Source organism: Chinchilla lanigera, unplaced genomic scaffold (genome assembly GCF_000276665.1).
Source record: "Chinchilla lanigera isolate Chin_1 unplaced genomic scaffold, ChiLan1.0 scaffold00216, whole genome shotgun sequence".
NCBI classification, from domain to species: Eukaryota; Metazoa; Chordata; class Mammalia; order Rodentia; family Chinchillidae; genus Chinchilla; species Chinchilla lanigera.
The window spans coordinates 262076-287904 of record NW_004955617.1 but is presented as its reverse complement, the minus strand read 5'-3'; the positions used below and the strand labels follow the sequence as shown (position 1 = coordinate 287904).

The following is a 25829-nucleotide window of genomic DNA, read 5'->3' as shown; positions in this document are numbered from 1 at the left end:
TTTTTCCAGCACCATTTATTAAAGAGGCTATTGTTCTTCCAGTGAGTTTGTTTGGCCCCTTTATCAAATGTTAGGTGGCTGAGTGTGTTTTTGGTTGTGGCTGTTTCTTCCAGTCTGTTCCATTGATCCTCAGATCTGTTTTTTTAGTCAGTACCAGATTGATTTTATTACAGTAGCTTTGTAGTATAATTTCAGGTCAGGACTGTGATTCCACCTGACTTATCCCTGTTGCCCAGGATTGCTTTTGGTATTCTGTGTCTCTTCTGGTTCCGGATGAATTTAAGGCATGTTTTCTCGAGATCTGTGAGGTATGCTAATGGTAGGTGAACGAGAATTGCATTGAATCTGTACAGCAGTTTTGGGAGTATGGCTATTTTCACAATGTGAAAAAGTTTTTCCTATCCATGAGCAAGGAATATTTTTCCATTTACTGAAATCTTCTTCGATCTCTTTTTTCAGAGTACTGTAGTTTTCACTGAATAGATCTTTACTTCTTTTGTTAGATGGATTCCTAAATATTTCAATTTCTCGGATGTTATTGTGAAAGGTATGGTTTCCTTAATTTCTCTCTCAGTGTTTGTTGTTTGTATATAGGAATGCTATTGATTTTTGGGTGTTGACTTTGTATCCAGCTACACTGCTGAATTTGTTGATGAATTCAAGGCATCTTGTGGAGTTTTTGGGGTCTTCCATGTAAAGTATCATGTCATCTGCAAATAGTGTTTTGTAAAAGGTTGTCTGTCTTTAATGTTTTCCTTTTATTTTTAAAACAAACAAACAAAAAAAAACCCTAGAAAATAAATAAATAAATAAATAAATAAAAAGTTTTCTTTTGAGCACAATTCCACAAACTGTCCTGCTTTAGCTTTTTGGGTGATTGAGACTATAGGTATGTGCTGCTTACCCAGCTTGTATTTGGGTTTTGGTTTTTTTTGTGTGTGTTTTGAGGAAGGATCTCTGTTGCCCAGGCAGGTTTCGAACTCTTGGGCTTGTGTGATCCTCACACAGTTTCCAAGGTAGCCAGGCCATATGTATACACTATTACCTCCAGCTGGTTAAATTGGGATTTCTTCAGTAAAGTTGCTCAAATTTATTTTTCTTTCGTTAAATAAATACCTCTCTATCCTCAAGTGTATCTTTTGGGTCACAAACCTTAGACTATTCACTGACTGACCATTTATGGAGTTTCCTGACCCCTGTGGCAGTGGATAAATTCCTGCCAAAATTTTATGATCTGTTTAAGGAAAGCTGAACATACAGAACAGCAAACACTTTGTATGCATAACCATAGTATGTGAAATGCAATGTGATTTCTATTTTAATAGGGTCTTGTTATTGAGTAAATATGTCCGATTAAAGTTAAATCATAAATAGAAATATCACAGAGAAAGAGTTCCTGGATATTTTGATCTTTACAAGGTATCAACACATTAGTTTGTCCTGATTTCAGGGGCTGGTTCTCTGCTTTAAAGATGTAAAAAATTTAGTCATCATCATCTCAGATAACAGATGCATATTAGGGAACATAAGACTAATTTTGTCATCAAGGTACATAAACATGCATCTGTCAGATCCATGTTTATTCTTTAGAATATTTCTATTGATGGATTATTAATTGTAATTTTATGAATTTTATTAAACAATGAGTACTTAACAGAAAAAAAATCACACAAATTATTGAGTTTTTACTATTTATTGAGTGCTTGTAAAAAGCAACAAAATTTTCAACATTGACAAGTTTTTGGTGTGCAAAATCTAAAAAAAATAAAAAATAAATTCCTGTATGAATTACAATGAAAAATACCAATAGCACTTTACAAAAAAAAAATCTTCACTTCAGTTATCACACCTTAAAGCAGTCTATCCATGTGACAACAGCACTTTCCATACACGCACATCACTTACACTGACAGCACATGTCTTTTGCCTTCCTGGCCTTTTTGTAGGACATACTTGACATCTCAGTTGCCTTGATGTCTTGTCAGGAGGTTCTTTCTATATTATATAGCGTGTAGTTAATGGGAACATATAAAAAAAATTATTAAACTCTTAATACATATTGTGCATTTAGAATAAACATCAACATTTTCACATCAGCTGTGTGCTTCCTTATTCCTTACAAAACCTGGAGATAACATCAGAAATAAATTCCTGTATGAACTACAGTGAACTCTACCACAAAAATAAACTGCTTCAACTGTCACACCCAAGGCAGTCTTCACACATGATGGCTGTATGTCCCATGTGCACGTCTCACACTGACAGCATGTGCTTAGTTTCCTTTCCTGTATGACAATCTTGTCACCTCTCTTCATGTTTTGTCAGGAGCTTCCTACTAAACTGTACAACATGCATTTGGGAAATAAGTTATCAATAAAATCAAATCTACAATGAATTCTTAGAATAGACATCACATTTTCACATCAGGCTAGTATTAGGCTAAAGTACAGATTTACAGTACAAAAGTCTTATGCTCCTTGGGTTTTAGCGGAGCAGTCTCTTGTTTTCTGAAGGATTGAGGTTTGAATCCAGGGCCTTTGCACTGAGATACATCACCACCCCTTTTTATATTTTTCATTTTAACATTAAATTGGCCTGGCCAGTCTTGAACTTTGATTCTCCTGCCTCGGGTGCTGGGAGTTCACCACTATGCTCAGCACCTGAAACATTAACAGATTATTGCATAGTTCACATGAGTAAATCTTCCTGTTATATTTAGTCATTTTGCTAATGTGGTGTGTCTCTGGGTTCCTGTGACCATTTTGTAAGACAGTCCAAGTGCTGCTCTGAGTTATCCAGTCAGAGCACTCTAACCCGAGAGCAGAGGAGTGGGAGCATGAGAGTAAGCCCCAAGTATACAGCCAGAGACACATTTTCAGTACCTGTTTCGCTTTACAGTTCATTTAGTTTGCACTCTAATCCAGGGTTACAGAACTACCTTTGTTTTTATTTTTGTGGTGTCAGGAATTGAACCTAGTGCATTGCACACACACGACAAGCACTCTACCAGTGAGCTACACGCCAATCCAGTTTAGTATTTTTAAAAACCAGCAGATATGGTGTCACGTGCCTGTAATCCCAGCATTCTGGAGGCTGAGGTGGGAGGATTGCCAGGAAATGAGGCCAACCAGGCTACATAGTGAAAGCCTATCTCAAAAAAAAAAAATTTAAACTGTGATTTCCAAAAATTTTGTGTAAGATCAGTTTGCTAAGCAAGTGTTTAGTGCTTGTCCCTTGCTTAGGACCTATAAGAGCGAGAACTTTGTCTTGAGCAGACCTGTTCTCAAATCCTTGCTTTTCTCCTTAGTAAGTGTTGTTATTTGGAACAAGTTTCTAACTTTCCAGCCCTTAAATTATTTTTTTAAAAACTGGGTCTTGCACAGTAGTTCAAGCTGGCTGGAACTTGCTGTATCACCCAGGCTGGTCTCAAATGCACAATCCTTTTGCCTCAGCCTCTGGCATGCTGTGATTTCAGGCATGTGGAATTACAATTTTTTAAAAAGTTCCTGAGTCCCTCTAAGCCTCATCTCATTTTCCTCGTCTGTAAAAAGGAAAGTGCTAGTATCTGTCTTGAGTTGTGGCTATGAAATGATTTAATGAACATTAAATACTCAGCCACCCTCTGGCCTGTAGTAACTACTTGATAAATAGATGTAATTGTTACCCTGCAGCACAGTCTGTATGTTTCTTCTACCTCCCCAGCTTTTAGTTGCCCTTTATTTTGGAGGCAACGAGAAACCTTGAGAAGCCATAAAAGACATTGATGTGGTGGTGGTGGTGGTGGTGGTGCTGGCGCTGGCAATGGAACCTAGCATCAAAAGGTTCAAGAGTAGTTATATAATTAGCACAGAGATTTATGCAGAGAAATGGATGCAGTGGAGTGAAGGGGAGGGCCTGGAATGAGGGGCATTAGTCAGGAGGTATTGGCAGCATCCTTGTGGAAGATGCTAGAGGTCTTGAACTAGGCCATTGAGCAGGAAGGATGAAGTCAGGGCTCAGGAGGTAGAGAACCTCTGAGGTGACTCAGCAGGACTTGATGGCAGCATGGACCCTGGAGTCATAATCCTGGAGTCATAATCCTGGATTTGATTCAGGTTCTCAGTCACAAAACTGTGTAACCTTGGGCAAGGTACCTGGTGCTCTGACTTCCATTTCCTCCTCTGCTCGTTGGGAGATAATAATAGCACTACTTACTACATGGATTAGCTGCAGAGTTAAATGAGTTCACAGTGCTTGGGGAACTGCTGAGAGTTTATTACTTACAATCATTAAAGAGATCAGTTACAGCGAGAAATGGCTTTAAGGTTACCAGGTAAACACTGATTCTGGCTGCATTATTAACAAAGAGAGTGAAGGGACATCCCAGCATTTGGGAGGCTCAAGCAAGAAGATTGTGAATTGAAGGCCAGCCTAGACTAGATGGTAAGATCCTGTTACAAAAAACAATACAGGATGGCCTTGTACTCAGGATGTACCTCCTGCCTCAGCCTTCCAAGTGCTGGGACTGTAGGTGTGCACATCCAGCTCTCTAATTCTCTTATTAATAGATTTCTTACTTTTCTATAATAAGAAGCTATGCAAAAAGAGATGAGATGGTTTGCTCTTATATATTTCTTCTTAGGTTCTTTATTAAATTCTCCAAAGCAGGAATATCTATCTAGTGAAGTAAAATGTAGAACCAGAACAAATGTCTACTCTTAAAGTTGGTTCCTAACAGGCAAAAAGAAGAAAAAATTAAAAAATTATTTGGACAGCAGGAGTGGAAAGTGTTAGGACTGCCTGCCTACCCCCAAAGTTGTCATTTCTGAGTCGGACACCCGATTTATTTATTGTTTCTTTCCTGACATTAGCTGTTAGTCCTTAAATAGCTGGTGCTATGTTTTTGAAACTTCAGTGTGTTTCTTTCTGGGAGATGAAAACTTCTACGGAGAACTTCTTTCATGGTAAGAGAAGATCAGATGTTCTTGGGTGCTAAACCAAGTGACAATCCTCCTAGTGAGTCTATATTTAGAAGAGGGAGGAGAAACAAGGTTTATATCACTGCGTCAGTGAAGCAACATTATCACTTCCAAAAATCTCTCTCTGTTTCAGCTTTTGCCTAGTTTATATCAGTGCTCAGATTTGGGACCCCTTAGGTCCTGTTTAGAATTTGTGATTATTTTTTGTGAAGTGTTTTCTCCGAACCCCTTTGGCATGGTTTCATGATTTTTCATAACCGAGGGTTCATATGGTGTCTTGTATCCTTTACGGTTGAGTCTGCTCAACGGGGATCTGGATGGATATGGTTCATTGTTCCTCCCTCCCCATTTTTTGCAGGGTTCAGGACATGCACATGCTGGGTAAACACTGTTCCACTGAGGTATCCCCACCATCTTTATTTGGAGGCAGAGTCTTGCTGAGTTGCCCAGGCTGGCCTTGAACTTGAGATCCTTTTGCCTCTACCTCCCTAGTAGCTGGGGTTATAGGCATGTGCCATCATGCCTGGCTTGTCTCACTTTTTAAAAATTATTATTATTACTAGTTGCTCTTGACTAACAGAAACAGAAACCCCAAAGTAATGGCTTCAAGAAACAACACAAATTCTCTTTCTTTTGGGAGTGGGCTTGAGACATCATATGTGGAGGCGTTCCTCACTGTGCAGTCCAAGCTAACCTTGCTCTTCCTATGTAGCCCAACTAACTTTGAACTCCTAGTCCTCCTGCCTTAGCCACCTAAGTGCTGGGTTTTAGGCGTATGCTACCATGCCCAACTTTTCATGGGTTATTTATTTATTTATTTATTTAGGTTTTTTGAGACAGGGTCTCCCTGTGTAGCCCAGACTGGCCTCAAACTCACAGTGATCCTCCTGCCTCAGCCTCCTGACTGCCGGGCTGACAGGCGTGCCAGCACAACCAGCTCTTTTCCCAATTTCTGACACAGAAATTGTTCTGGAAATCTTGAGTGTCTTTGTGAGGGGTATCAAAAATACAGTGAAAGCCAAGTGCCATCCAACAGAAAGTCAGGCTCATAAAACATGACAGTGTGTCCCCATCTACCTTATTCACCAGATGTGGCACCATGCAAATTCTGGCTCTTCCCCCAAGTTAAAATGATCATAAAAAGTCAATGTTTTGAATCCATGCTGGACATGACAGTAACCAGTACAGCTCAATTAAAGACACTCAGGAAAGAGGACTTCCAAAGCTGCTTCAGAAAGTCACAAGAATGATGGACTAAGTGTGTTTGAAGTGAGGGGGTGGATTTTGAGGTGAGATTAATAGCAGTATGTCTTTTACTATAATAAAATTTTAAAATTTAAACACTCCCCATGTTTTCTGATCTCACTCCCCATGTTTTCTGATCTCACTCCCCATGTTTTCTGATCTCACCTCACAAGTGGAACTGAGAGGTTGTTTTCCATCTGAGCCCATTGCCACCCTCCAACAGAATTGGGATTCTGTCGGTAAGAGAGGAGTCTGTTACTTCTAGTACTTGGAAAGCAGAAGTAGAGAACACAGATTCAGAATAGCTTTTATCTTATATTCATCCCAAGAGTAAAGATGCACTCTTTCATTCCCGAACTATCTAGATTTTGGGGTGTTCTCAGGACATGTCCACTCTCTAATACATCCTAGTGAGATTTGGAGGTAGCTTTCCAAGTGCAGGTCCCAGCTAGCATCACAGATAGCACTGAGTTGCGATCTATCTCTGCATAGAGCACTTGCCACACGTGTGTGAGGCTCTGGATTTGATTTCTAGTGCCGTGGGGAGGGAGGGAGAGGGATGAAGAGAGCCGGATACAATAAAGGCTTTTGAAGTTAACATTAACAGGACATGGCGTGATTCATGACTGTAACCATCATGATTCCTCCAGTGTGAATAAAATGTATTGTAATATAAGGAAAATACATTAAATTCTCTCTTTTATTTTTATTTTTTGCTATTTTTTAAGAGAAAGCCACACAATGTAGTTCAAACTAACTTTGTTTTTTTTTTGTTTGTTTGTTTTTGTTTTTCTCCGGTACCGGGAACCGAACTCACGACCTTGCGCTTGCTAGGCAGGCGCTTTTTGCCGCTGAGCTAAATCCCCAGCCCCTCAAACTAACTTTGAACCTGCTGTATAGGGTGGTGTTAGTCCTCCTGTCTCAGCCTCCTGTGTGCTGGGGTTAAGGCGCAACCATGCCAGGCTCTCTCTGTATTAAACTTCCTGTCTCTGTCTCTGTCTCTCTCTCTCTGTCTCTCTCTCTCTCAGCCATAATTGTAGAAGAGTTTGCTGTTTGTTTGTTTGAGCTGTGGTTCAGGCTGGCCTGGAACTCACTGTGTGGCCCATTCTGGCCTCAAACGCACAGCAGTTCAAATGCTGAACTTACCAGGCATGCACCATGATGCCTGGCTCTGTGTTAAACTCTTAACATTGACAAAAGATATATCCAAGATGAATCCCCACATATGTAAATATAGAAGTATTTGTAGCAGGCTATGTGACTTGGTTCTTTCAAGTCCCGTTTGTCAGGTTTCCTGTGTCTTATCTTCCTGCCACAAGTTAACCACATCTTCCACTTTAATGAAAATTTAATTTCTTATCTGATTACCTAGAAATAGCTACTTCCTAAAACAATGGTAGCTTTAGGATTTCTCTTTTTCTTTTGTTGTGAAACCACTTTTCATCTGGTCCCTAACTGCTAAGAAGTTTCCTGAGAACTCTGCTGGCAGAAACCCTCACACCCTGAAGTCTCTCTGCTTTCTGCTTTTGGCTCCTAACCATTGCCTGCAGGTAGGGTGGGCAGGTTTCCCTCAGTAGCACCCATCTACAACATAAAATTATGACAATTAGAGAAGGCTGGTGCCTTACTTAGAAACACAAGATCCCATGTTGTTTTACACCAAAGGGTGTCAAAGTAGCATCTTATGGGAACTTGCTAGAGATGTGGATTATTTGGCCCCGTCCTGAGCAGATAACAAAATTGTGTAGGCAGGCTCCTAGGCATTCTGATCCTGCTACAGTTTGAGCACCATTGGAGTAAGTGCTTCAGACACTCCCCAGCAAAACACAGATTTGTCCATGCTTGTACATAAGTAGTTAACATTAGGCTGCCGAACAGTTGCTTTATAAAGAGGAAGCAGTGATGAGGATATAGAAAAATGGACAGTTGCGTGTATACTATTGAAAGCAACATATATTGGTCAAATTGTGATATGTTTGTGTAATGGAATATTGTGCAGCTGTTGAACAAGCTGGGTGGAGTGGCACACGCCTGTAATCCCAGTATTTGGGGAAGCTGAGGCAGGAGGATAGCAAGTTCAAGGCCAGGCTGGGCTATGTACAAATAGAAGAAAAACCTGTCTCAGACAAAAGAAAAACCAACAAAAAAAGTTAATCTGTATGCATTAACTTTTGGAGGGGCTTGGAGTGTTTGAAACAGGGTCTCTCTCTATAGTCTAGGCTAACCTCAAACTCACTGTGATCCTCCTGCCTCAGCCTTCCAGGTACCCTGTTACAGGCATGGACCACCATACCTAGCTAGCATTAACATTTTTAAAATCTCAGGAGATAGTGGGGGCGGGAGGGATAAGTCCCAGGGCAGTTGTGCCGCCAGGGGAAGTACACAGTGCACAAGTGCATGTGTTTGTGTCATTGGAGATTTGGGGAAACCTACTTTAGAAGCTGTTTATAGTTGTTAACAGCTTTTATGAAGTTTTGAGTTATCTTTCATAGTTTACTTTTCATATTAATTTGAATTACTGTGATTTACTATGAATTACTCTGGTTTTATTAAATCAGAGCAATTCATTATTTTCCATTTGCCTTTTGCTTTTAAAATAATTTAGCCATCACAAAGTCCAGTCTGAGACTTGAATTTGCAATCCTTCTGTCTCAGCCTCTCAGTGCTGGGATTATGGGTGAGTACCACATTGTCTTCTTTTCTTTCTTTTTCAGTGCTGGAACTGAACACAGGTCAGGGCCTCACACATGCTAAGCAAGCACTCTACCACTGATTTACACTGCCAGCCCCATAGAAGAATCATAAACCATGCTTTATGGCCAAGGAAGTAGCGCTGTGGTGGTGCAGTTGCCTAAAAGCTCAGGATTTGGGGCTGGGGATTTAGCTCAGCGGCAAAAAGCGCCTGCCTGGCAAGCGCAAGGTCGTGAGTTCAGTTCCCGGTACCGGAGAAAAACCAAAAAAAAAAAAAAAAAAAAGCTCAGGATTTGATATCCAGTACTACTAAAAACAACAACAGAAAGGATATATTTGAATTCTTTTTTTTTTTAAAGCCCGGTGTTAATCCATATTCTCTTTTAAATTAAAGGTTGTAATTTTTTTTTATTTTTTATTTTTTTGAGATAGGGTCTCACTGTGTAGTTCAGTCTGGCCTTGAATTCATTATGTAGCCCAGGCCTGCCCCAAATTCATGATGCTCTCCCTGCTCTAGCCTCCTGAGTGCTGGGTTGTGATTTTTTTTTTACCTTTAGCCCATTCATTTGAAATGTAGTCTTAAAAACTTTATCTGAGATTTTTTTCTCTCATGACAGTAGCTGTCAGGGAAATTTAAACAATTTCATTTTTTTGGTCAGTAGGTGGCAGGCTTCTCTCTCCAGCACAGTGCTACTTGTCAAAATTATCTTACTTGTCTGGTATGCTATTTTGTGTTTGTTTATTTGTTCATTTGTGACAGAGTCCCACAGAGTCACTAAGTTGCCCAGGCTAGGCTCAAACTTATGATCTTCCTGCCTCAGCCTCCCAGAATGCTGGGATTATAGGCATGTACAACCAAGCCTGACTTATTTTGTCCTCTTACATTAACTCTCAGAGTTGCTTAAACCATTAAACTATAAAAGGTGAAAATATAAATCAAGGATGTCCACCTTCATTCATGACAGACTTAATGCTGCTTGTCAGTTTTTTCATATGCTGTTTATATCGCTCATTCTCACAGTGTTACTGGGTTACAGAACCACTTACAGTTGACGAGGGGGTTGCTTACTTTGGCAAGTTCCTTCTTATAAGTAGGTGGAAGGAGATGATGGTGCCTGCAAGATCCTTCCTGTCCCTGTCGTGAGTCCTCCTCCACAGTCTGTCCCACTGCAACTGACTCGTTTATCTTACCTCAAATGTCTGTCACTTGAGATTTAGGTTGGGCACAGGATTAAGAAGACCGTAATCTAAGCCAGGTGTGGTGGCACATGCCTGTGGTTGTAGACTTGGAGGGCTGAGGCAGTAAAATTGCACCCACAAGTTGGAAAAGCCTGTGCCAGCGCAGTGAAATGCCTCCTCCCCAAAAAAAGCCAGTTCCTTGAGCAAAAAAAGTCATTGTGGGCTACAGCATAGCAGGTTGAAATGTTGCAAAATAAAAACTCACTGGTGTCACTAAGCTGAGCAAAAGGGAGACCACTCTGGGACTAGAACTAGAAAGGAAGTAGAAACATCCCACTTGGCTGAATGTGAGAATCTCTACTTAGAGCAACTACGTTCTGCTTATTTATTTAACCCTTAACATAGTCTAGCCTAGTAGTTATAATTTTCCATTAACCTATTTAGGATCTAGCTAGTAAGTAGCAGGGTCAGCATTTTAGTCTGATGTTTCTAGCTCCCTTTGAAGCTTTTGAGTAAAGTTTTGGGTAAAATTACTCCTTTGGGGGTAATATTAGTATCTAGTTGTAAATGTTTTACTGTGGAGGGTTTTTTTGTTTGTTTGTTTTTGGCTTTTGGTGGTCCTGAGGATTGAATTTAGTGCCTTCTACATGCTGGGCAAGTGCTTTACCACTGAGCCTTGATACTTAAAATTTTTATCTCTTTCCAAGCTAGATACTTTATTTGTGCACAGCTGTGTGTGTGTGTGTGTGTGTGTGTATACATGCATGCATACATGTACACATATGCTGGCCCACTACATCCAAGGGTTCCACATCCCTGAAGTCTGCATCCTTGGAGTTAACCATGAATTGAGAAAAATGACTTTTACTAAATATGTAGATCCTTTTTACTGTCATTATGCCCTGAGCAATGCATGTAATAGCTGTTTGTACAGCATCTGTATTGTAAGAGGTATTGTAAGTAGCCAGGCATGGCAACATATGTCAGTAATCCCAACACTGCGGAGACTGAGGCAGATGAATCACAAGTTCAGTGCCAGCCTAAACTACACAGTGAGAACCTGTTTCCAAAAAAAATTTTGAAAAAGAGGTGTTATAAGTAATCTAGAGGTGATTTAAGGTGTGTGAGAAGATGTACATATTTTGTATGTCAACACTGCTGTTTTACATAAAGGGTCCTAAGCATCCTCAGATTTGGGTATTTGTGAGGATTGTGGAACCAGTCCCCTTCGGACACTGAGGGACGTGTGTGTGTGTGTGTGTGTGTGTGTGTGTGTGTGTGTGATGTCTAATTTTTGTCATGTAGGATTGGGAAATCAAGTGCTACATGAGTGTTGTTCTGTGTTCTGGATGTTCTCCTAAGTTTTGTGGTTTATTTAGTGCTGATACATAGTGTCTTCTTGAACACAGGGTGTAACCTGTGATTCCAACACTAGACAGTCTTGTTAAGGAATGAAGTTGTTTAGTAGCTGTTAAATCGATGGTTTAAATCTCACTCTGCCACATTATAATGATTTATCCTTAGACCACCCCACCCTAGCCCAACCCCATACTGGGATTTGAACCCAGGGCCTTCACACTGAGCTGCATTCCCAGCGCATCCATGCTTCTCTTAAAATTTTGAGATTGGGTCTTACTACATTGCTAAATTACCAGGCCAGACTTGAATTTGGCAGCCCTCCTGCCTCAGCCTTCCAGAATGCTGGCATTATAGGTATCTATCACCACACCTTGGTAAAACACTTAGATTTCTAAGGCCTCAATTCCCAGTTACCTAGAATGGAAGTGATTCACCTAAATAGTCTCCGGCCCCTTGTCCCCCTTAATGTATTAAGAATATGTTTCGCTGGGTGTGGTGGTGCATGCCTGTAATCCCAGGCTGAGCCAGGTAGAGTGCCAAGAGTTCAAGGCCAACCTGGGCTACATAGAGAGTCTGTCTCAAAGAAAAAGGATGTGTTCTGCCTGGGTGCAGTGGTATACATCTGTAATCTTAGCTATTTGAGAGGCTGAGGCAAGAGCATGGCAACGTCAAGGCCAGCCTGGGAATATGACTGGCATGCCAAATTTTGAGCAATAGTGTTTAACCTGAGCACCTGACTCCCTAGAAAACAGGGCTTGATCCCTGCATCCCAGCCTTAATCACTGGATGTGGTTAAAAGATGCTCCTCCAAGGCATAGCACATATAATTACTTCATTTTTAGTTACTGAAGTTTAATTTCAGTAAAATTGTGTGAGAAGCACAGGTTATTACTAAGCATTAGGTTTGCACGTGTTTGGCTCATTTTGAACCTATCTTATAACTCAAAACATTCGTGTGATTCACTCTGGCAGTCGGAAAATCAGCTCTGCTAGTCCGTCCATGAATTTCCATCATGTGACTCAGCTTGGTGCCTTAATCATTAAGGCAACAATTACAAATGGAATCCAGTTGTGGTGGTGCATGCCTGTAATCCCAGCTGTTTGTAAAGCTAAGGCAGGAGGATTGTGAGTTTGACATCAGCCTGGGCAATTTAGTGAGACCCTACTCAAAATAGAAAGTTAAAGTGTTGGGCATGTAGTGCAGTGTGTAGCTCTGGGTTCTGTCCCCAGTACTAAAAAAAAAAGTGTAAAGCTGTACAGTGTAAAACCTGAGCATAAAGGTTTTCAAAGGTCATTCTCTGATAAACATGTTAAAGATTCTATTCTGATGAGCACACATCTCATTGTTGAATATAATATATATTATTACAAGTTTTCTAAGTGCAAAGTAAGTTCTTGGAGGAAGCTGGAGATATCTCTTATTAATAGAGCACTTGCCTAACAGATGCCTTGGGTTTGATCCCCAACACCACAAAAAATAAACACCTTGATTTATGACATTGCATTCATTTATCTATTTATTTGTACTGTATTTCAAATGTGACTGAGGCTTGCCTCAGTCTCCTAGACTAAGCAATCTTCCTGCCTCAGCCTCCTGAGTAGCTGAGACTATAGACAAACCATACCAAGTCCACCACACCAACTGGTTTATGTTGAGTTTATTAATATTTATGGAGTTGTGGAGGTTTTTTTGTAACCCAGGCTGGCCTCCAATTCATAATCATCCTTCTGCTGGAATTATAGGTATGTACCATGCCTGGCTTCATGGAAATTTCAAAAGAACTATGTTTTGTAATTTCTTCTATTTATAAACTTCAAATTCACCCAGTTTTTTCATATGATTTCAAATAATTTGCTACTGGTTACTAGTTTTTTTTTCAGCATTATGTTTACAATTGTCTGCTTTGTGTAGTTACTGATGCTTAGTTTACGAATTTTAATCTCAAGATAATTATTTCTGTATTACCTTAATAGCGTATTAGGTTATTTTTTAGTTTATTTTGTGGTACTGGGAATTGAATCCAGGACCTTGTATGTTCTAGGCACAGGCTGTCCCACGCCACTACATTCCCGCCGGTCCTTGTTAATGTTTTCTGGCACAGCAAAAAGGGAGAATAGCACATTCTCCCTTTGTTCTCTCCCTGTAGGTGGACCAGATACGGTGCCCTGATAATAAAATAAAAACTTTAACAGCATAACTTTTTTACCATTTCATTTAATATAGCCTATAACAAAGTAGCAACCCAAACCAGTACTGTTTCTTTACAGAAGATGGAATAAGACTATGTGAGGTGGAAGAGACCAAAATGAAAACAAAGTTTCTCATCTTACTGTGTTTTAATCAGAGATCCAGCTGTAATAAAATGGAAACAATAATTTCAGTGCCCTGAGCATCTTGCAATGCTAGAACACAGTGCACTGAAGAGGAGAGCTAGAAAAGATGCCTTTGTTAGTCATATCTTATTTCCTTGAACCTTTTTAAACTATTGTAACAATATGTCGTTTCCTCTAAAAACTTTAAATTACAGAATTTAAAGCTTTTTAACTAAGAAGATAAAAAAGATTCAGACTGTTCAAGAACTTCATTTGAGTTTCTGGAAGTTAAGTTACTCAGTCTGCTCTTAACAAAGTTTTAAAGAAGTTTATAGAGGTGGGAACCATAGGTTTTCCTCAGTTTGCATATATGTCTCTAAATGCATAAATGCAGCCATCAACTTCACTAAACATGGTAGAGTATGTTTTTTGAAGTGATTTTATTTCATTTTTTATTAGTACATGTTTGCCATACTTAAAGGTCACATTCATCATGGGGAATTTGTACCTGTATAGGATATGTCTTACTTTTTTCCTTACCCGTCCCGTGCTCTCCCTTCAACCCCCTCCCCTCTCCATTTACAGAAGCTTTGTTTTTATTTTTGCCTTCCCTTCTCTTTTTGTTAAGCCCTTTACCCATCCTTCCTTCCTTTTTTGTTTCCCTTCTTATTTGAACAAGTTTTTCCTACTTCCCAATATTTATCTTCCTTTTTGCTACTTATTTACCCTTTGGATTTCTCACACAAGAGAAGCAATGTAATATTTAAACTTGTATGTCCAATTTATTTCACTTAACATTGTGGTCTCAAGATGCATCCATTCACCTAAAAATATCTCAAGTTTATCCCTCTTCATGGCAGAGTAGTACTCTGTAATATATAAATAACCACATTTTATGTATCCATTCATCTGTTGATGGATGTATGGGCTATTTTTAAGATTTAGCTATTATAAATTCTGCTGCTATATCACTGTGGTATGATGCTTTTAATTCTTTTGGGAAGATACTATACCTAGAAGGGAAACAGCTGGGCCAAATAGAAAATCTAGTTTTAGTTTTTTCAGGAATCTCCCTACTGCTTTCCATAGTGGTTGTACCAATTTACACTCCCCCAACAGTGAAGGATTCCTTTTTCCCCCTACAGCCTCACTAGCATTTGTCAAAAGTGAATCATCAGATTACTCATAGGTGGATGATGGAGATAATTCATATTGTTAAAATACATGCTTTTATAACAGAAGAGTGGTATGGGTGTATGATGATGATGATTTCTTGATTGCTATTTCCATAGTGAAATGGAATCTCAGTATTATAACTTGCATTTCTTAAATGATCAGTGATGTTGAACATTTTTTCATATATTTACTTGTTATGTGCTTACTCATCTGAGAAGTGTCTGTTCATTTCAGATGCCCAGTTTTGGATTAGGTCTTTAAATTTAAAGGGTCTGATTTTTTTTTTGAGTTCTTTATATATTCTCGATATTAGTCCTTTGAATGAGTAGTAGCTGGTAAGAACTTTTTTCCAGTCTGTGGTTGTCTCTTCACTCTGTTGGTTTGTTTACTGTTTTGAAGTGATTTTTAAATGATAAAATCCTTAGAGGAAAATCTTCATCCCACCCCCACCCCCAGTTCTCAGGATTGAACTCAGGGGTTTTGCACTGTCCTCAGACCTTTTTTATTTTGAGGCAGGGTCTCAACTCACATTTGCCGTCTCTTGCCTCAGTTTCCTAGAGGACTAGAACAACAGGTGTGAACTGCTACTCCCTGTTTTTGCTAGTCTTTTTTCTTTTCCTTTTTTTAATTGGTATGTTTGTTGTACATAATGATTGCGTTCGTGTTGGGGAGTTGGCACCTGTACATGACATACCTTAACTCTTTTTTTTTTTTTTAATTTTTCCTCCCCTGCTAGCCATTTTTCAAAAAATAATTCATTGTTTCATTTCTGTTTCCACTCCTTATTTACACATAAGACTGGTCCAGCAGGCCATCCCTTACTTTCTACTGTAAATCTGTATTTTAGCCTAATCCTAGCCAACTGTGTGTCTCAGTACCTTTCCCTGAGGGATACAGGAAGCATTCTCTGTGTGTTTACCTATTTGGTATGATGAACAGCAAGGTGTGTGCATGTGTGCAAAAGTGGCAAAACTGAATTTTTCCCCATCTTATGCTCTATCTAACTGGTTTTGTGTTTGTTTACCCGAGCATCACAGAGGGTCCAGTAGACCCACACCACTCCAAGATGTTTTTAAAAAAAAACTTTCTTGATATTTTTCTGGTATAAGTAGCCCAGTTCAATACAATGGCACATGAAAAACTAGATTTGCAAGTTTTGGAGCAGGTCAAAAGTGAATCATCAGATTACTCATGCAAGGATGATAAAAATGATTCATAATGGTAAAATACAGGCTTTTATAACAGAAGAGTGGTGCTGGTGGATGATGATGATGAGGGTGATGACAACAACCACAGCTTTGACATTGGCCGTGTGAGCCAAAGTCCCTGTGACAGTGAAATGGAGTAAGAATTGACTGGTACAGACACAGGGAATGCAGACCTCCTTGATTCAGATGACAGAGAAAACAGTGAGTACATAAATGGAACAATCTGATGTTAGAACTAGGTCCAAAAATATAGTGAAGGTCTTAGCAGGAGTGAAAGGTATTGGACAGGATGCCAGCATTGCCATTCACTTAGAAATTTCAACAGACGAAATGTTACAAGATGCTGTGAAATAAGCAAAGGCTGAAAGGCAAGTAAAAGGTTCTATATGCACCAATAGCTATATTCAAAAATGTATTTATTATGACTCCTCACTAGCTGAACTGAACACATTCATAGGTCTGCTGTACTTAGCAGGGATTTCTCATGGTGATCACAGGAATGTAAAAGACCTACAGAAAAGTGATTGATCAAAATATGGCATAAAATGTTATGCCCTTGTAGATGCCAAGACTTATTATCCGTTCAGTTTAGACATTTATCCTGGAACTCAGCCATCAGGTCCTTATTTGTACAGTAATAAACCAAATGATATTGTGAGCAGGCTTGTTGCTCCCATCTCCCAAACTTACCAGAATGTGGCATTCAATAATTGGTTTACTGGTTTCCAATTGATGTTACATTTGCTAACAGAGCACAGGTTGACCAGTGTGGGAACTGTATGCAGAAACAAAGCAGAAATCCCTAGTGAAATGTTGCAATTTCAAAACAGAGAACTATATAGTACAATCTTTGGATTTCAGAAAGATATAACATTGTCCTCTTCTATAGCAAAGAAAAACAAACTGGTACTGAAAGTGTTTACGTTTTATCATGATGGAAATATTGATAGGGAAACCTCAACAAAATAGAAGCCTCAGGTTGAAACTTTCTACAACAAAACCAAAGATGATATAGATGTTGTTACTGAGTTAGGCAGCACACAAAGCACTGGCTAGTGGTTGTGTTTTACTTGATCTTAAACATGTGGCATAAATAGTTTGGTAGGTTACAAAGAAAATAACAAAAAATGTCATGGAAAATTTTTCATAGAAGATTGAGACTGGAGCTCATAAGAGATCATTTACAGCAAAAGAAACACAAAATGTTTCTGCCCAGGGAACTATGCAAAGAAATTGTGGCGCACACTGGTCAGCTGACAGATGAATAGGCAGATGGAGCATCACAAAGACCTACTACGACAACAGGAAAACAAGAAAGATGGCAGCTGTGCCCTACAAGAAAGTATAGGAAAATAAAACTTAAGCACTGTCTTTGTGAGACATGTGCATGGAACTTGCAGTTGTTGTGGGTGAAAACTGCCTTGCGTGTGACAGTTGAAGCAAAGCTTATTTCTGTGGTAGGCTTTTGTTTGTGTTTACGCTCATTACTTATTTGATATTTTATTGATATCTTATTTTCCTGCTAAGTGCATTTGTACAATGTAGTAGGAAACTCCTTCCAAAACAGGAAGAGAGGAGAGATAACAAGACTGCCACATAGGAAAGGAAAGCTAAGTACAGGTGCTGTCAGTGTAAGCAAGACTAGTTTATGGAACATGCAGTTGTTATGTGTGAAGACTGCCTTGGGTATGACGGTTGAAGCAAAGCTTATTTTTGTGATAGAGTTCCATTGGTATTTTCATTGTAGTCCATATAGGAATTTATTTCTGAAGTTATCTTTTAGGTTTTGTAAGGAAGTAACACAACTGATGTGAAAATGTCAATAATGTTTATTCTAAACACATAGTACATATTAAGAATTTAGTACTTTATTTTATTGATATTTTATGTTCCTTTTAACTACGTGCTGAATAATATAATAAGAACCTCCTAACAAAACAGCAAGACCACTGAGATGTCAAGTATATCCTACAAAAAGGCAAGGAAGGCAAAAGACATGTGCTGTCAGTGTAAGTGATATGTGTATGGAACATGCTGTGGTCATGTGTGCAAACTGCTTTAAGCTGTGATAATTGAAGTAAAGATTATTTTTTGTAAAGTGCTGTTGGTATTTTCGTTGTAGTTCATTAAGAACTTACTTGTGGTGTTCTCTTTTAGACTTACTATACCAAAAAACAATCAGTGTTGAAAATTTTGATGCTTTTTCTTAAAAACTCAAAAATATCAAAAACTCAATACTTTATTTTTGTGATATTTTTTCCTGTTAAGTATTCATGGTTTAATACAATAAAACAAAATTAAAATTAATAATTCATGAATAGAAATATTGTAAAGACTAAACATGGGTCTAATAGACCCATGTTTATGCGTCTTGATGACAAAATTAGTCTTAGGTCCCATTAAGACCATGTTCATATAAACACAGTGTTATTTTGGTTCACGAACTCAACTTCACAGTTCTGGTCTGGATAAGAACTGAATCAAATTTCCCCATAAAGCCCACATTGAACCTAACCACTGAATTTGATTCAGTTCTAGTCCAATTTAATTTGTCACCAGAGTATGGAAAGGATCAAGTTTGTGAACTGAGGCACTGCATTTGTAATAACCTTGCTTCAGTTCTGTTTTGTACAGTGACAGGATTGAAATCAGTTCACTGTTGTTTTCTTTCAGGGAAGTTTGAAGTCAAATCTGTAGGCAGAGGTTTTGCATGTTTAAACACTCATCTTCCTGTTCACACCATGGAGCAATTAGCCGGAACAAGTTTTGCAGGAGTCTTTACAGACAATCTTGCACCTCATCTCCCACTGAATTGCCTTCCTTATAAGGCTTCATTTTGTTGTTTAGAATAATTTTTCTAAAGTGTTTAAAGTTTAAAAAAACATTCTTTGTTGGAATGATAATTGGATTGTGGTAACCCAATTATAAGTTAGTATTTAATTAGACTGAGTTGAGAAATAGTTATACTCACTACAGGTTTCATGTGAGAGTATGATATGATTTCTTTTGTATTCAGCTATTAGTCACTACAATCTTTATTTCCTTTACTTCCCTATTCCAATATTAAAGACATATTAATAAAGTCATTAACGTTTAAATTGATAGATTTTATTTCCTTTTAAATTCTCGCTCTTTGGAACTTCTGATAAACTGTTTCTTGTTTTATTTTGTTTTGCTTTGCTTTGCTTTGTTTTGTTTTGTGACAGAATCTCATTCTGTAGCCTAGCGTGGCCTGGAATTGCCCAAACTTTTGCCTCAGCCTCCCTAGTAGTTGAGATTACAGGTGTATGCCATAATACTGGGCTCTGTTTAAGCTGTGCATGCGTGTGTGTGTGTGTGTGTGTGTGTGTGTGTGTGTGTGTGTTTTACTGGGGATTGAATCTAAGACCTTTGGAGTGAGTTGTGTCCTCAACCATTTTTTATTTGAGATAGAGTCTTAAATTGCTCAATTCCCCAGATTGAGTTAGAACTTGTGCTCCTCCTACCTCAGACTCCTAGAGTGCTGAGATTACAGTTGTGTGCCACTATACCTGGCTTTTTCAGAGAAACTTTTTGATGGCAAAATCTGAAGTAATTTTTAACATTTAAAGGAGATTGTAGGGGCCGGGGATGTGTAGCTCAGCAGCATAAGCACTTGCCTGGCAAGCCTGAGGTCATGAGTTCGATTCCTGGTAGCTGGTTACTCAGAATAATGGATATCCCTTTCTTCATTGATAAAGACAACTATACAGGTTTTTAAAAAAAAAAAAAAAAAAGATTACTAAAAAAGAAGACATCCAGTTGCAGAGTCAGTCTTCCAGTTCTGAATTTTATGTAAGAAATTCTCTACTCTTTGGCATATGAATTTCTGATTGAGAGCTTGCCATTAGGTGTGATAGGAGTGATTTCTATTTCTATGGCAAGGAGTAAAATTCTAGGGTGTCAAAAACCAATGGTTTTATAGAGAGTTGAAAGTCCGTCTGTCCTGCTGCTCAAGGACTTATTTTTATGACTTCTTGTGTCTTTCTGTAGACTCCCTCAACCTGTTCATTGTGCTAACATGTATTTTACTGTATTGAGACAATATGATTCAGTGAAAAAGCTATTTAAAATGTGTTACAACTTTTGTGTATAAGCCACCTAACATGTGATTTAACTTTTCCATATTTCAGATTCCTTTTATATGAAAGAGGGATGGGTATTGTTTCCTTTTAAGCTCCTGCTGATTAAATTAGCATGTCTGTAAAGGGGCTGCTGGGTGCTCCCAAGGCTTGGACAGACAGTGGATAGTGCCAGTAAATGTCAAGGGCTTCATCAATGTAAATCCCTCAGAAGGCTTATGCCCACAGCATGCACACAGTGTCTGGGAGGATTAGAAAAATGACATTTCCCTATCTTTGTTCTCCTTGGCGTGAGACTAGCAGGGCAGGGAGCGCCAGCAAGGCTGAAGCCCTGCCCTTAGACACCAGTACCGACAGACACACCAGCCTCAGGACACACCTGCTGGCAACCTTCGCTGCTGTCAGATGTGCTGCTGGACAGTAGAGTGAGCTGGCAGAATCCTTGCTGTCTCAATTCTGTTTCAGATACTTCCATCCATATGGGGTTTACTAGCTTTTTTTCTTTTCATTCTTTTCTGTTTTATTTGACTGGCTTTTTAACTTTTCTGATTATGGTCAGATTAATGCTACTACTCTTAACATTTTTAACACACCATCTTATTTCACAAGAAATAGTTTATTTTGTAAAACTGGCCTTTTAATCCTGTCCCTGTTCCTATCATATGGAGCCTGCCTTCCTACTCTTACATGTATATCTCTTCTCCCCCAGTTGGACTGTCACTGTAGGTGCCCCAACGGCACACAGCAGGGGATGATGGACCTCTCAGGGACTGTCACTACTAGTCTCACCAGCTGGTACTGTCTAGTAATTCACCGGCACAGTCTGGAGTCAGAAAGATCTGTGTATGAATTCATTTCTGCCACTTACCAGCTGGAAACCTTCATTTACTCACCTGTAAAAAGACAGATAATAATAACATATACCTTCCAGGGATATTACAAATATTATATGGGACAAGAAATGTCAGATGCTTAGAATTGTAGAAATTGAAACTGTGTATAGTAATAATAATTTTAAACAGTTCTTTATTTTTATTTTTTATGTGTACTATCACAGTTTACCTCTCATTTTGGTTTGGTTTTGTCATATTTTTTGTAGTGAGAGATCAAAACTGGGGCCTTATGCATGCTAGACAAACCCTCTATCACTGAGATCTGTCCCCAACCCCTACCTCTCCTGAATTAATGAGTGTTTAGGTATTGGCATTTAGGTTATTTGCAGTATACAACATCTGTAGTACAAATCCTTGCAGTTAAATCTGTATGTGCTGCCTCATTTCCATAGAATAAATTGCTAGGCACAAAATTGGTGTGTCAAAGGTTTCCAAATAGCGCTTTAAGTGGGCCATGGAAGTATAACTCCAACATCCTTTGTTGTTGATGGTGATTTAGGACAGTTAAGTCAGCATTTTCATAAGTAATACAGAAATATTTCCAAAATGGAGCACCTTAGCTGCTGTGAGCCCGCATTACTAATTAGATGTGAGGTTTTCCTTTTAAGGGAATGTTTTATTATAAATCTTCTCGTCTTACTAAGATAGTGCCAAAAGTTTCCACATTTAGCAAATACCAAAATCAGGAAACTTTTTAGTGATCTTCAAAAAAAGAAAAAAGGCATGGTAGCACATACTTGCAGTCCCAGCTTCTTGGAAGGCTGAGGTGGGAGGATCACTTGAGCTCAGGAGTTCGGGGCCATCCTGAGCAATATAGAAAAAGACTCTTATCTCCCTTCCCCCAAAAAGTAGTTTAAAATTTTTTGTATTGGTCTTAATAGAGAATATTACTTCACAGTTTAATTACCAAAATACTGCCTGGGTTCAGTTTTTTAAAAGAGCTGATGCAAAGGTTCATTTACATAAAAGCTTCTCAGAGTCATAGGCTCACTTATCTTTCAGGTCCTGATACCATATTAGCGATTGCTATCTTCCTACTCAATTTGAAAACCAGGCTGGTTCTCTTTTAAAGAATAAAGATATTTCAAAAAAGGAACTTTCTTCTAATTGTTTTTGCTTGGTGAAATGGGTGTCTTGCTGTCTTGCCCAGGCTGACCCCAAAATGGGCTTAGATATCCTCTTGCCTCAGCCTCTTGAGCAGCTAGGGCTATAGGCACCTGCCAGGGCACCCAGCTTTTCCAGTTTTTTTAAAAATAAAGACTAGCTTAGTTTTTGTGAGGATTTTTGTTTGTTTGTGTTTGGTGGTGGCAGTACCGGGAAAGATTGATCCCAGAGATGCTCTATCCCTGAGCTATGTCCTCACCCCTTTTTACTATTTATTCTGACTCAAGGTCTTGCTAAATTGCCCAGGCAGGCCTGGAATTCACAGTCTCTCTGCCTCAACCTCACAAATAGCTGGGATTAAAGGCCTACACCAATTAAAGGCCTGCTGGTTTTCATATTTTATGGCATGGTCCTGTTAACGTTCACAAAATAGATAGGGTAGTATAAAGAAAACATAAAAATCACTTTAAATCCCACTGCATTATGATACACTATTAACGGTCTGTTGACCATAGTTCCATGCATCAAGTGTTTTTTCATGGGGCTTAAATGAGCTAATCTTTTATTTTTAGTTCTAGGTAAAACACGATTTTTTTTTTTTTTTTTTTTTTTTTTTTTTTTTTTGTACCAGTAGTCAGACTCAGGACCTTGCATTTGCCAGGCAGGTACTTGTGCTGCTGAGCTATATCTCTGGCCCTTTTTTTTTTTTTTTTAATTTTTTTTGGTACCGGGAATCAAACTCATGACCTCAGGCTTGCCAGGCACGGGCTTATGCCGCTGAGCTATATCCCCAGCCCTAGGTAAAATAGACATAATATCAAAGGTACTTTTTAAACTCTAAGCATACAGTTTAGGGGCACTGTTGTGCAACTATCATCACTACCCACCCACCGTCAGAACTTTATTTTCCAAAACTGAAGCTGTGCCCTATTGAGCAACACCTGGTGGGTCATCCTTCCCCAGCAACAGCAGTCAAATCTGGTCTTTTTCCCTTTGTATTGAAATACAGTACTTATACATAAAAGTGCACCTATCAGAAGTACCTGGCCAGCTGGCCTGGCCTAGTGGCGCATACCCGAGGCAGGAGGATTGCTTCAAGTTCAAGGCCAGCCTGGGTTACAAAGTGAATTCAAGGCCAGTCTGAACTTCATAGTGAAACCTTGTCTCAAAAAGAAAGAAAAAAGGAGAGAAGCACCCTACCAAACTCCATAAGCAGCAGTGTCTGGATATTAGTGTAGGGGTTCCTCCTCACTCTGCTGACTTAGTTGCTTGTGTTCTCACGGCGAGGATTTACCTTCTCATGAAAGACCGTGGTGTCTTCTCACTCGATGTGCTCTGTAGGCTGGGCTGGCTCACAGCTGGCAAGGCTGTCACCAGAGCATAGTGACGCATGTGCAGTGGTGCCTTGTCACAGGGCTGTGTTTGCATAGGGCTTAGCAAGGCTTCTGGAACCGCCCCCCTGGTGCACCTTGGGCTATATTAGTGCTTCTCAAACAGGAAGAATTTTCTTTCGCTCGCGTAGCTGGTCCAGTTACCATCGGGGTAAGTGTGTACTGTCCTGTGTTTATATGACTCTTACTGGATTCTTTATCTTGCTAAAGGTTGGGGCACTGTAAAGGACAAATTAGAAAATAAAACTGGAATGATCCAGTGTAGTGTTTAACTTCTTTGCAGTTTCCAAAGATATGAATGTGTAAAAGATTCAGGTGTCTTAGGCTTAGCAATTACATTTTACATATTGTAATCTTAAAAGAGTTTCTTGTTTGACATGTAGAAGTTAGGCAAATCAAATTACCCTCAAAAGTTTCTTTCCAAGCTGGGGAAAACACTTAAATTCCGATTTTGTTGTTCATTCAGTTGCTGTATGATTCAGTTTTAGTGAAAGCCCCACGCTTTCTGTCACTAGGGAAAGAAACAATCTGTTAGAGCTGATAATAAAAATTAATGTTATTTTGTACGTGTGAGCCTTACCCTAGATATTATAGACTGGGTTTATGCTATTTATGAATTGATAAAAGGTGAATTGATTACATAAGGATTGATATATTGAAAATTAAGATTCAAACATGCAGGGTTTGGGTGTATTTCAGTGGCAGAGCACTTCCCTAACATGCACGAGGCCCTGAGGTTCAAGCCCCAGCACTGACCCCCTCCAAAAAAATGTGAATAATATCATAAAGATTCAAACATGTGTTGCAGTGAAAGCCTAGAGCATTATTGCTATGTTACATTTAAATGTATTTCGTTTTCTTTAAATCAGATAAATAGGATCGTGCAGCAGAGCATTTCTTGGCAGTTACTTGGTTTTATTGAGAGCTTGTATCCAAGCCCGACATTGCTGGATGTTTCTGGCCACCTCACTGTTGTAGGACAAAGTCAAGGACAGGAGAACTCAGAACTTCAGGTGTCACCGCTAGTTAATGCTCGTGCACCTTCGTTTACTCATCTCTGTAGATGCCGGCAGGCTGAATCTGTGAGGTTGGGAGAGTAGTAGATACACTCCGAGCTCTGAAGGTGTTTGTTTTCTCAAGTATCCATAAAGGTCTGACTGAATTGTTTTATCATTTGAGAAAAGTGCTATACATTGCCAATTGTTAAATAACCAGGCTTTGCAGTTTATTTTCTTCTCTTCTACATCCTCCCCCCACCGCTTTTCAGTTTCATTTTTGTTTTATGTCTGTATCGAGATAGTTTCACTTTCCAGTTTTTGTTTTTTCTCACGGCTGAATTAAAAATACATTTAGGGAGAATTATTTAAATATCCCAGGAAAATTATTACAACGCTACAGAGAAAAATGAATTTATAGTTTTTATTTTCCTTGTGCCAATCACAATTGAAAGTGACAGTTTTTAAACCCAGGCATAACACAGATAGTATTGGTAGCTGGAAAAGTGCTATACAAATGGATTTATCATGTGTTTAGCTCTGTTGCTGATACCCTTTCCATATTAATGTGAGGCCAGGCTTTTCTAAGTAACAGTGTACCACTCAATTTCACACCTCTGTGTTTGCAACAGATCAAAACAGCTACAACTTTTAAAGCTATATTAACAGATTTGAAATTTCATATGCACTTTCCCATGACTGTCAAGTAGCACTTTTTTTTTTTTTTTGCATAGGGTCTTCCTGTGTAATCCAGTCTAGCCTCCAACTTGCAGTAATCCTCTTGCCTCAGCCTCCTGAGTGCTGGAATTACAGGCGTGTGCCACGATGCCCAGCCTGTCAAGTAGCAATGTAAAAGTATTCAGTCTGAATTTAGGTACTTTAAGACTTACTATGAAGTGGGTAAATTTTTATGTAAACATACCAGTTTTCACTAATCGATTATACACTCGTCTCAGAATGACATATCGCAACTGTAAATTTCACTTAAGTTTGTGCTATTTCAGCTTACCTTATGCTCCATGTGTATTCTTCTGTACATTCCTTGTAATGAACACTTACCATAGGGACCTTAACCACTACTGCAAGCCGCAAAGTATTTCTAGTTTTCACACTTTCATTCTCATTAGAGTCCAGACTTTCTTGAAGAGAGTTCATAGTTCAAGGGTAGTCCTTTTCTATTTTTGAACACATCTTCTACACCTGATGTGTTTTTTCCG

The 25829-nt window shown here is 39.0% G+C and overlaps 1 protein-coding gene and 1 long non-coding RNA gene across 7 annotated transcripts in view; one reads left to right on the top strand and one right to left on the bottom strand.

Annotated features, from left to right (window-relative positions):
• Nt5c3a (5'-nucleotidase, cytosolic IIIA) overlaps positions 1-25829 on the top strand; it is a 53147-nt gene that overhangs the window by 5374 nt on the left and 21944 nt on the right. For 2 of the 6 annotated variants that reach the window (XM_005414997.2, XM_005414994.2), the window contains exon 1: positions 23448-23768. The exons of 3 other annotated variants lie outside the window; for them this stretch is intronic. The gene's annotated coding sequence lies outside the window, so the exon portion shown is untranslated. Of the gene's footprint in view, positions 1-23447; positions 23769-25829 lie in introns of those variants that run through there. One more of the 6 variants, XM_005414996.2, reaches the window with a different exon arrangement.
• On the bottom strand, positions 23746-25826 carry LOC106147648. The gene is made up of 3 exons (XR_001232582.1): positions 25622-25826; positions 24022-24128; positions 23746-23836 (listed from the first exon to the last, which is right to left on the bottom strand). It is a non-coding gene; the product is annotated as an uncharacterized LOC106147648 (long non-coding RNA).